The sequence below is a fragment of the Chiloscyllium plagiosum genome, unplaced genomic scaffold (assembly GCF_037043375.1).
Source record: "Chiloscyllium plagiosum isolate Xiang-an unplaced genomic scaffold, Cpla_swu_hap1 HiC_scaffold_47, whole genome shotgun sequence".
In the NCBI taxonomy this organism is placed as follows: Eukaryota; Metazoa; Chordata; class Chondrichthyes; order Orectolobiformes; family Hemiscylliidae; genus Chiloscyllium; species Chiloscyllium plagiosum.
This window is the reverse complement of record NW_028270185.1, coordinates 24,923,809-24,936,118: the sequence shown is the minus strand read 5'-3', so window position 1 is coordinate 24,936,118 and position 12,310 is coordinate 24,923,809.

The following is a 12,310-nucleotide window of genomic DNA, read 5'->3' as shown; positions in this document are numbered from 1 at the left end:
CCCATATACACACACACTTACATGTACACATACACACACTTACAGCCACACATAAACACACACACATGCACACATACTTACACACGCACATGCACGCATGCTTACACACAATTAATTACACTCAGATGACCACACACACACTTACACACACACACAAACACACACACATACACACGCTGCACACCCACGCACACACTTACACATACAATCACACACACGCCTACACACACATAAACACACACACGCACTTCACACACGCACTGAACACACACATACACACAAGCACACACACACACACACCAACACACAAAATTTCACACACACTTACACACACATAAACACACAGACTAACACACACACACTTACACTTACCCACACAAACTTACACACACACTTTCACACAAACTCACACTTACACACATTTACACACACAAACACCTATACACTTACACACACACACTCACGCAAACACACACACTACACACTTACAGACATATGCAAAGAAACACAAACAGTTACACACACACTCCTTACAGGCACACACTTATACACACTACGTGTACACTACACGCACACTTAAACACATAAACACACACATACACACATGCAAACACACACATACACATACAAACACACACATATAGACACACACACAAACACACACATACACACACAAACACACACTTACACACTAAAACACACAAAAACACATACACACTTACAGACACACAAACACACACACATACACACACAAACACACACTTACACACACCTACACACAAACACACACTTATACACAATTACACACACAAACACATACACCCTTACACACACACACTTGCACACACACTGAAAGACACACCTAAACACACACACATGCACTCACACACACTTACACACACAAATACAAACACACATACACACACAGGCACATACACACACGCACTTACGCACACACAAACACACAATCACACACACAAACACACGCACACAAACACACACACTTACACATACAAACACACACACTTACACTCACACGACACACACACACAAACAAACACATACACACATGCAAACACACACATTCACATACAAACACACACATATAGACACACACAAACACACTTCACACCCACACACTAATACACACTTACACACACAAACACACAAACGTACACACACACTTACACACAAACTCACACTTACACACATTTACACACACAAACACCTATACACTTACACACACACTCACGCAAACACACACACTACACACTTACAGACATACGCAAAGAAACACAAACACTTACACACACTCTCCTTACAGGCACACACTTATACACACTACGTGTACACTACACGCACACTTAAACACATAAACACACACAGACACACATGCAAACACACACATACACATACAAACACACACATATAGACACACACACAAACACACACATACACACACAAACACACACACATTACACACACACAAACACACAAAGTACACACCCACACTTACACACACACCTACACACAAACACACACTTACACACTAAAACACACAAAAACACATACACACTTACACACACACAAACACACACACATACACACACCTACACACAAACACAAACTTACACACACTTACACAAACACATACACCCTTACACACACACACTTACACTCACACACAAACACACACGTAAAGACACACACATGCACTAACACACACTTACACACGCACTTACACACGCAAATACAACACACAAACACACACAGGCACATACACACACTGACTTATGCACACACAAACACACAATCACACACACAAACACACGCACACAAACACACACACTTGCACATACAAACACACACACTTACACTCACACGACACACACACAAACACATACACACATGCAAACACACACATACACATACAAACACACACATATACACACACACAATCACACACACACACTTCACACCCACACCTGCACACACCTACACACAAACACACAGACACTTACACACACTCCTTACACGCACACACTTATACACACTACGCACACACTATACATACACTTAAACACACAAACACACATAAACACATACACACATGCAAACACACACACATACACATACAAACACACACATATAGACACACACACATACACAAAAACACACACACTACACACCCACATTTACACACACCTACACACTAATACACACTTACACACACAAACACATACACACTTACGCACACTCTTACACTCACACACACACAAACACACATAAACACACACTTACACACACACGCAAACACACACACTTACCCACACACTTACACACATTTACACACACACAAACACATACACACTTACTCACACACACTTACACTCACACACACACAAACACACACTTACACACACACACACACCTTACACGCCCACACTTACACACACACTAAGCGCACACTGAACACACTTACACACACACAAGCACACATAAATACACACGCAAACACCCACACATACACACAAACACAAAGATACAAACACACAAACACACACACACATGCACACAAACACGCACTTACACACACACACATGTGCACACTCACATACACACCCATATACACACACACATACATGTACACATACACACACTTATAGACACACATAAACACACACTTACAGACACACTTACTTACGCACACACATGCACGCATGCTTACACACAATTAATTACACTCAGATGACCACACACACTTACACACACACAAACACACACACACATACACACGCTGCACACCCAAGCACACGCTTACACATACAAAAACACACACTTACACTCACACGACAACACACACGCCTACACACACACATAACCACACACGCGCACTTCACACACACACTGAACACACACTTACACACAAGCACACACTTACACACACCAACACACAAAATTTCACACACACTTACACACAAACTCCCACTTACACACATTTACACACACAAACACCGATACACTTACACACACACACTCACGCAAACACACACTACACACTTACAGACATACCCAACGAAATACACACACTTACACAGACACTCCTTACAGGCACACACTTATACACACTACGTGTACACTACACGCCCGCTTAAAGACATAAACACACACATACGCACATGCAAACACACACATACACATACAAACACACACATATAGACACACACACAAACACACACATACACACAAACATGCACATACACACAAACACGCACATACACACACACAAACACACACAGTACACACCCACACTTACACACACACCTACACACAAATACACACACTTACACACAAATACACACAAAAACACATACACACTTACACAGACACAAACACTCACACATACACACACAAACACACACACTACACACACACACCTACACACAAACACACACTTACACACACAAACACACACACACTTACACTCACACAAACACGCACACTACACACTTACAGACATACACAAACACACACTTACACACACACTCCTTACACGCACACACTTGTACACACTATGCACACACTAGACACACACTTAAAAACACAAACACAAATACACACATGCAAACACACACACATACACATACAAACACACACACTACACACCCACACTTACACACACCTACACACAAACACACACTTACATACACAAACACATACACAAAATACACACTTACACTCACACACACGCAAACACACACATATAGACAGACACAAACACACATACACACAGAAACACACACACACATACACACACAAATACACACTACACACCCAAACTTACACACACCTACACACAAACACACACTTACACACAATTACACACACAAACACATACACCCTTACACACACACACTTACACTCACACTCAAAGACACACCTAAACACACACACATGCACTCACACACATTTACACACGCACTTACACACACAAATACAAACACACATACACACACAGGCACATACACACACGCACTTATGCACACAATCACACACACAAACACACGCACACAAACACACACACTTACACATACAAACACACACTTACACTCACACGACACACACACACAAACAAACAGATACACACATGCAAACACACACATTCACATACAAACACACACATATAGACACACACAAACACACACACACTTCACACCCACACTTACACACACTTACACACACTCCTTACACGCACACACTTATACACACTACGCACACACTATACATACACTTAAACACACAAACACACACATACACACATGCAAACACACACATACAAACACACACATATAGACACACACACATACACACAAACACACACACATACTTCACACCCACATTTACACACACCCACACACTAATACACACTTACACACACAAACACACAAACGTACACACACACTTACACACAAACTCACACTTACACACATTTACACACACAAACACCTATACACTTACACACACACACTCACGCAAACACACACACTACACACTTACAGACATATGCAAAGAAACACAAACAGTTACACACACACTCCTTACAGGCACACACTTATACACACTACGTGTACACTACACGCACACTTAAACACATAAACACACACATACACACATGCAAACGCACACATACACATACAAACACACATATACACACACACACAAACACACACATACACACACAAACACACACACATTACACACACACAAACACACAAAGTATACACCCACACTTACACACACACCTACCCACAAACACACACTTACACACTAAAACACACAAAAACACATACACACTTACACACACACAAACACACACACATACAAACACACACACTACACACCCACACTTACACACACCTACACACAAACACACACTTACATACACAAACACATACACAAAAACACATACACACTTTCACGCACACACACACACACACACATATAGACACACACACACAAACACACATACACTCACAAACACACACACATACACACAAACACACACTACACACCCACACTTACACACACCTACACACAAACACAAACTTACACACACTTACACAAACACATACACCCTTACACACACACACTTACACTCACACACAAACACACACGTATAGACACACACATGCACTCACACAAACTTACACACGCACTTCCACACACAAATACGAACAGACAAACACACACAGGCACATACACACACTCACGTATGCACACACAAACACACAATCACACACACAAACACACGCACACAAACACACACACTTGCACATACAAACACACACACTTACACTCACACAACACACACACAAACACATACACACATGCAAACACACACATACACATACAAACACACACATATAGACACACACAATCACACACACACACTTCACACCCACACCTGCACACACCTACACACAAACACACAGACACTTACACACACTCCTTACACGCACACACTTATACACACTATACATACACTTAAACACACAAACACACACATACACACATGCAAACACAGACACATACACATACAAACACACACATATAGACACACACACATACACAAACACACACGCAAACACACACACTTACACACATTTACACACACACAAACACATACACACTTACTCACACACACTTACACTCACACACAAACACAAACACACACTTACACACACACACACACCTTACACGCCCACACTTACACACACACTAAGCGCACACTGAACACACTTACACACACACAAGCACACATAAATACACACGCAAACACCCACACATACACACAAACACAAAGATACAAACACACAAACACACACACACATGCACACAAACACGCACTTACACACACACACATGTGCACACTCACATACACACCCATATACACACACACTTACATGTACACAGACACACACTTACAGATACACATAAACACACACTTAGAGACACACATACGCACACACATGCACGCATGCTTACACACAATTAATTATACTCAAATGACCACACACACTTACACACACACAAACACACACACACATACACACGCTGCACACCCACGCACACACTTACACATACAAACACACACACTTACACTCACACGACCACACACACGCCTACACACACACATAAACACACACACGCACTTTACACACACACTGAACACACACTTACACACAAGCACACACTTACACACACACCAACACACAAAATTTCACACACACTTACACACACATAAACACACACACTAACACACACACACTTACACTTACACACACAAACACACAAACTTACACACACTTCCACACAAACTCCCACTTACACACATTTACACACACAAACACCGATATACTTACACACACACAAATGTGCACACTCATATACACACCCATATACACACACACTTACATGTACACATACACACACTTACAGCCACACATAAACACACACACATGCACACATACTTACACACGCACATGCACGCATGCTTACACACAATTAATTACACTCAGATGACCACTCACACACTTACACACACACACAAACACACACACATACACACGCTGCACACCCACGCACACACTTACACATACAAACACACACTTACACTCACAAGACCACACACACGCCTACACACACATAAACACACACACGCACTTCACACACACACTGAACACACACTTACACACAAGCACACACACATATACACATACAAACACACACATATAGACACACACACAAATACACACATACACACACAAACACACACACATTACACACACACAAACACACAAAGTACACACCCACACTTACACACACACCTACACACAAACACACACTTACACACTAAAACACACAAAAACACATACACACTTACACACACACAAACACACACACATACACACACAAACACACACTTACATACACAAACACATACACAAAAACACATACACACTTTCACTCACACACAATCACACACATATAGACACACACACACAAACACACATAGACTCACAAACACACACACATACACACACAAACACACACTACACACCCACACTTACACACACCTACACACAAACACAAACTTACACACACTTACACAAACACATACACCCTTACACACACACACTTACACTCACACACAAACACACACGTAAACACACACACATGCTCTCACACACACTTACACACGCACTTACACAGACAAATACAAACACACAAACACACACAGGCACATACACACACTCACTTATGCACACACAAACACACAATCACACACACAAACACACGCACACAAACACACACACTTGCACATACAAACACACACACTTACACTCACACGACACACACACAAACACATACACACATGCAAACACACACATACACATACAAACACACACATATAGACACACAATCACACACACACTTCACACCCACACTTGCACACACCTACACACAAACACACACTTACACACACTCCTTACACGCACACACTTATACACACTACGCACACACTATACATACACTTAAACACACAAACACACACATACACACATGCAAACACACACACATACACATACAAACACACACAAACACACACACACTACACACCCACATTTACACACACCTACACACTAATAAATACTTACACACACAAACACATACACACTTACACACACTCTTACACTCACACACACACACAAACACGCATAAACACACACTTACACTTACACACGCAAACACACACTTACCCACACACTTACACACATTTACACACACAAACACATACACACTTACTCACACACACTTAAACTCACACACACACAAACACACAGACACACACTTGCACACGCACACACCTTACACTCCCACACATACACACACATTAAGCGCACACCACACACACTTACACACACAAACACACATAAAAACACACGCAAACACCCACAAATACAAACAAACACAATGATACAAACACACAAACACACACACATGCACACAAACACGCACTTACACACACACACAAATGTGCACACTCATATACACACCCATATACACACACACATACATGTACACATACACACACTTACAGCCACACATAAACACACACACATGCACACATACTTACACACGCACATGCACGCATGCTTACACACAATTAATTACACTCAGATGACCACACACACACTTACACACACACACAAACACACACACATACACACGCTGCACACCCACGCACACACTTACACATACAAACACACACTTACACTCACACGACCACACACACGCCTACACACACACATAAACACACACACGCACTTCACACACACACTGAACACACACTTACACACAAGCACACACTTACACACACACCAACACACAAAATTTCACACACACTTGCACACACATAAACACACACACTAACACACACACACACACTTACCCACACAAACTTACACACACACTTACTCCCACTTACACACATTTACACACACAAACACCGATACACTTACACTCACACACTCACGCAAACACACACACTACACACTTACAGACATACGCAAAGAAACACAAACACTTACACACACACTCCTTACAGGCACACACTTATACACACTACGTGTATACTACACGCACACTTAAACACATAAACACACACAGACACACATGCAAACACACACATACACATACAAACACATACATATAGACACACACATACACAAAAACACACACACTACACACCCAAATTTACACACACCTACACACTAATACACACTTACACACACAAACACATACACACTTACGCACACTCTTACACTCACACACACACACAAACACACATAAACACACACTTACACACACACGCAAACACACACACTTACCCACACACTTACACACATTTACACACACACACAAACACATACACACTTACTCACACACACTTACACTCACACACAAACACAAACACACACTTACACACACACACACTTACACTCACACACACAAACACAAACACACACTTACACACACACACACACCTTACACGCCCACACTTACACACACACTAAGCGCACACTGAACACACTTACACACACACAAGCACACATAAATACACACGCAAACACCCACACATACACACAAACACAAAGATACAAACACACAAACACACACACACATGCACACAAACACGCACTTACACACACACACATGTGCACACTCACATACACACCCATATACACACACACTTACATGTACACATACACACACTTACAGACACACATAAACACACACTTAGAGACACACATACGCACACACATGCACGCATGCTTACACACAATTAATTATACTCAAATGACCACACACACTTACACACACACATACACACGCTGCACACCCACGCACACACTTACACATACAAACACACACACTTACACTCACACGACCACACACACGCCTACACACACACATAAACACACACACGCACTTCACACACACACTGAACACACACTTACACACAAGCACACACTTACACACACACCAACACACAGAATTTCACACACACTTACACACACATAAACACACACTAACACACACACACTTACACTTACACACACAAACACACAAACTTACACACACAAACACACAAACTCCCACTTACACACATTTACACACAAACACCGATACACTTACACACACACAAATGTGCACACTCATATACACACCCATATACACACACACTTACATGTACACATACACACACTTACAGCCACACATAAACACACACACATGCACACATACTTACACACGCACATGCACGCATGCTTACACACAATTAATTACACTCAGATGACCACACACACTTACACACACACACAAACACACACACATACACACGCTGCACACCCACGCACACACTTACACATACAAACACACACTTACACTCACAAGACCACACACACGCCTACACACACATAAACACACACACGCACTTCACACACACACTGAACACACACTTACACACAAGCACACACACACAAACACACAAAATTTCACACACACTTACACACACATAAACACACACACAAACACACACACACACTTACACTTACCCACACAAACTTACACACACACTTACACACAAACTCACACTTACACACATTTACACACACAAACACCTATACACTTACACACACACACTCACGCAAACACACACACTACACACTTACAGACATACGCAAAGAAACACAAACACTTACACACACACTCCTTACAGGCACACACTTATACACACTACGTGTACACTACACGCACACTTAAACACATAAACACACACATACACACATGCAAACACACACATACACATACAAACACACATATATAGACACACACACAAATACACACATACACACACAAACACACACACATTACACACACACAAACACACAAAGTACACACCCACACTTACACACACACCTACACACAAACACACACTTACACACTAAAACACACAAAAACACATACACACTTACACACCCACAAACACACACACATACACACACAAACACACACTTACATACACAAACACATACACAAAAACACATACACACTTTCACTCACACACAATCGCACACATATAGACACACACACAAACACACATAGACTCACAAACACACACACATACACACACAAACACACACTACACACCCACACTTACACACACCTACACACAAACACAAACTTACACACACTTACACAAACACATACACCCTTACACACACACACTTACACTCACACACAAACACACACGTAAACACACACACATGCTCTCACACACACTTACACACGCACTTACACAGACAAATACAAACACACAAACACACACAGGCACATACACACACTCACTTATGCACACACAAACACACAATCACACACAAACACACGCACACAAACACACACACTTGCACATACAAACACACACACTTACACTCACACGACACACACACAAACACATACACACATGCAAACACACACATACACATACAAACACACACATATAGACACACACAATCACACACACACTTCACACCCACACTTGCACACACCTACACACAAACACACACTTACACACACTCCTTACACGCACACACTTATACACACTACGCACACACTATACATACACTTAAACACACAAACACACACATACACACATGCAAACACACACACATAGACATACAAACACACACATATAGACACACACACATACACACAAACACACACACACTACACACCCACATTTACACACACCTACACACTAATAAATACTTACACACACAAACACATACACACTTACACACACTCTTACACACACACACACACACACAAACAAGCACACATAAATACACACGCAAACACCCACACATACACACAAACACAAAGATACAAACACACAAAAACACACACACACATGCACACAAACACGCACTTACACACACACATGTGCACACTCACATACACACCCATATGCACACACACTTACATGTACACATACACAAACTTACAGACACACATAAACACACACTTACAGACACACATACGCACACACATGCACGCATGCTTACACACAATTAATTATACTCAAATGACCACACACACTTACACACACACAAACACACACACACATACACACGCTGCACACCCACGCACACACTTACACATACAAACACACACACTTACACTCACACGACCACACACACGCCTACACACACACATAAACACACACACGCACTTCACACACACTTACACACAAGCACACACTTACACACACACCAACACACAAAATTTCACACACACTTACACACACATAAAAACACACACTAACACACACACACTTACACTTACACACACAAACACACAAACTCCCACTTACACACATTTACACACACAAACACCGATACACTTACACACACACAAATGTGCGCACTCATATACACACCCATATACACACACACTTACATGTACACATACACACACTTACAGCCACACATAAACACACAAACATGCACACATACTTACACACGCACATGCACGCATGCTTACACACAATTAATTACACTCAGATGACCACACACACACTTACACACACACACAAACACACACACATACACACGCTGCACACCCACGCACACACTTACACATACAAACACACACTTACACTCACAAGACCACACACACGCCTACACAC